Source organism: Halyomorpha halys, unplaced genomic scaffold, assembly GCF_000696795.3.
Source record: "Halyomorpha halys isolate HHAL.00 unplaced genomic scaffold, Hhal_1.1 Scaffold314.1, whole genome shotgun sequence".
Taxonomy (NCBI): Eukaryota; Metazoa; Arthropoda; class Insecta; order Hemiptera; family Pentatomidae; genus Halyomorpha; species Halyomorpha halys.
The window spans coordinates 190,006-193,559 of record NW_027106005.1 but is presented as its reverse complement, the minus strand read 5'-3'; positions in this window follow the sequence as shown (position 1 = coordinate 193,559).

Genomic DNA, 3,554 nt, shown 5'->3' with positions numbered 1-3,554 from the left:
ATTGGCAGCACTCTAAAAACATTTTTACAATATAAGGTCTCGAGGCCATCTTCTTTTCAGACGTCTCGGAGGATTGTCCGGAATAAAAGAGAAAGCAAGATTAGAAACTATCGGGTTTAAGTGGTTAGGAAGTTTGTAATGGAAGGAATTGATATCTGGTTCGGGCTAGATCGGTTACAAATGGAACATTAAGATCTTTGTGTATGATTTTATTGGTGATCAAGTAGAGTAATTTTACATTAAATCATTATTTTATACTTAATACAAAGTCAGATTTCAATAACAAACTTTGGAGTAATAAGTTTATTTTCGGACTGTTAATTCGAGTTTTTTGGGATGAACGTTTTAAATTAATTAATTTTACTTTCCTCTGTATGGAACATATAATAAGATGAAGTATTTTGATTTTTTAAAATTTCTAATTCTATTTTTCGATTGAAATGCACGTTTTGAGGTTCTTTGAGCCCAAATAGGATTAGTAGAATTTATAATTATAAGATGGCCTCAAGACCTAATGTAGAAATGTTATTAGAGCACTACCAATGTGTAGTTTCTCTACACGTCTGTATTGTACCATTATAATTTAACATCAAATGTACTATTATTTATTAATTATTGAAGAAGTTTGTGGGGTCAGCAAAGAACAACATAAATAAACAAAACCATATTTATTTATTTTATGCCGACTTTTCGACCTGAGTTTCAGGTCTTCATCAGGGCTACAGAACAAAAGAGATAACAACAACATTTAGAGTAACATACAATTGAAAAGGAATAGTATACAAACAAATTTAGAATTATACAAAATATTGAAATAAATCATAAATGATAAAAAATTGATAACTGATAATTGAATAGTACAAAATTTTAATTGATTGATATTCGTGGAATTGTATGGTAGTAAATTGAAAATAGTGACGGGTGAAATATAATATCATGTAGGTAAGAAGATATGTATAATATAAGATATGAAAGTAGTGTCTAAGATACTGAAAAATTAAATAAATAAATTGAATCTACAAACTGAACACCATGACAGACAATGAAAAATAGTGAGTGGCTTATACCTGAATTACATTGTGAGTATTAACTCGATATTTACATCGTCTGAAACTCAGGTCGAAACGTCGGCATAAAATAAATAAATATGGTTTTGTTTATTTATGTTGTTCTTTGCTGACCATCCCCCGACAAACTTCTCCAATCATTAATCTACGGTCAACTATCTACACCTCATTACTATTATTTACTATGTATTTTTATATAAGTACAATTGTAAATGTCAATAAATGAAAAAAATAAGGTATAACACGTGCATACGTGTATAACCTTCCTTTTTTTCATTTATTGATGTTTATGATATATTGAACTCTTACCAAATCACCTCCTTGCACAACCGTTGGACTAGTAACAGTACTTCCTTACAAAGTATTAAAATCCTGACCCTTAATGGGTAGTAACGGTACAGCTTTTTTTTAAATGATTTATTGATGTTCAATAGTTTCCCAGATACAGTTGTTTTTAAAAGCAACATTACATAAAAAAAAAATGTAATAAAATCAGTGCTTAGTGCATTTATTGTGAGAAATCTATATCTCAAGAATGCACATAATAATACATTCAGTAAATTTGATATAAGTTTATAATGGAGTAATGCAGACGTGTAGAGAAACTACCCACTGGTAGCACACTAATGACCTTTTTACACTAGCAGGTCTCGCGGCCATCTTCTTTTAAGGTGTGGCAGTCACTGTTAAGGCGTATGAACTATCACGCCACAAGTTCCAAATAAATGGAATTTGGCAAACTACCAAATTATTGAAGATAAATCTATTTCGGCCAATATTGAAAGCGTGTAAAAGATATCATTAGGATACCGTTATTGAGTTAAAGGGTTATAATAACTAATAGACAATAATTAATATATATAAGTTAGGCAAAAGTTAATTGCAGTTTTGAATTTTTAAAAAATATCTTTATTGAAATTTAAAACTGTACATAATAATAGATCCAGTAAATTTGATGTAGAACTATCCATTGGTTGCACTCAAATAACGTTTTTACATTAGATGGTCTCGTGGCAATCTTCTTTTCAGGCGTCTTAGCGCAAGGTTAGAAACTAGTGGGTTTGGGTAGTTCGGAAGGAGTGATATCTGGTTCGGGCAAGATCGGCTACATAGGGAACATTAAAGTATTTATGAATGATTTTATTTGTGACAAAGTAAGGAGCATTGAGGATTGTATGGATTGGATACGATAGGAATTCGAAGGTTTAGTGGAGTCCAAAGCTCAACTCCATATGTCCAGATTGGCCTTATTACAGTCATGTAGATCAGTCTTTTGTAATGAATGGATGCTTGGACCTTTTGTCCAGTAAGTGCTGTCATAGTCGAAATCGACGTGCAGTTTCCAGTCTTTCTAGTCTTGTGTGAGGATTCCAGGTTAGTCGTTTGTCCAGATGTAGTCCAAGCAGATCTGTTCGCCAGGAGTGAGAGCAACATTATTAAAGCATACTGTAGAGCAGTCGGTAGGTTTACGACGATGGGCAAAGTAAATTTTGTTAAAGAATTATAATTTTGCATATTAACACCTGGAAGAAAAATACAAATTCTTTTAGCAATTACAATAAAAAAAATTTCTTTGAAATTTATTCCTTCCACTTTGGTGAGTGAAGATTGTGATGCGCTCACCGCGACCTTTTTTCGTTTTTTTTAATCATTTTAATTATTCTGTTATAATTAATATGATAATTAATGTTCATGTTTTTTTTCTTAAAAATCAGCAGAGGTCTAATTTATACTTTATCTCTCTCAGAATAACAGATTATATCTAGTTGGCTCATTTTGGCCCATAGTATGTATCGCGATACACACTCCAAGATATGGCAGAGTTAAATGATGTGCCCCAGCTGGCAATAACAAGACACAACTTATTACCTTAGAAGGAAGCATTAAATATGCCTGCATTCTCCTTTCCACTTAAGATCCTTATCCGAACAACTAGAAGTTGTTCTGGGGCCAGCACTTCTGGAAGTAACATACACTGTCTGCATGCAATTAGACGAATTATTGCTTGATATGGGGGGAGGTGGGAGGATAACTTACAATGTTACGAAATTGTTACAAATTATCTCATATGCATTATTCCAATTACTCTTATAGAGTGTTACTCATCAAATATGTGTGTGTTTTTTTTTAAGTTTCAAAAGTAGTATTTACTGTGCAATTCAACCAGAATTTCTGTTTTTATTTTGTATAAGCTACTGAAAGAACCTACTTGACAAAGAATATACTTTAATGTATAATATACCCTATAAAAATCCATAATATCTTTAAATTTGGAATTCCCTATTGCTCTGTACATTTAAAAATGAGGGTTCAAATATAAATCAAATAACTTAATCTTTTAACGAAAACTCGTTCTGATGAGATCACGATAGATATTTGGTTTAAGGATTACGTGATTCCATCTCTGTAGCTTCAAAAACGTCTAATAAAATCTATATTAAGAGAAGATAGTTGGAGGTGACGTTCAAAGAACAAGACAACAACCAA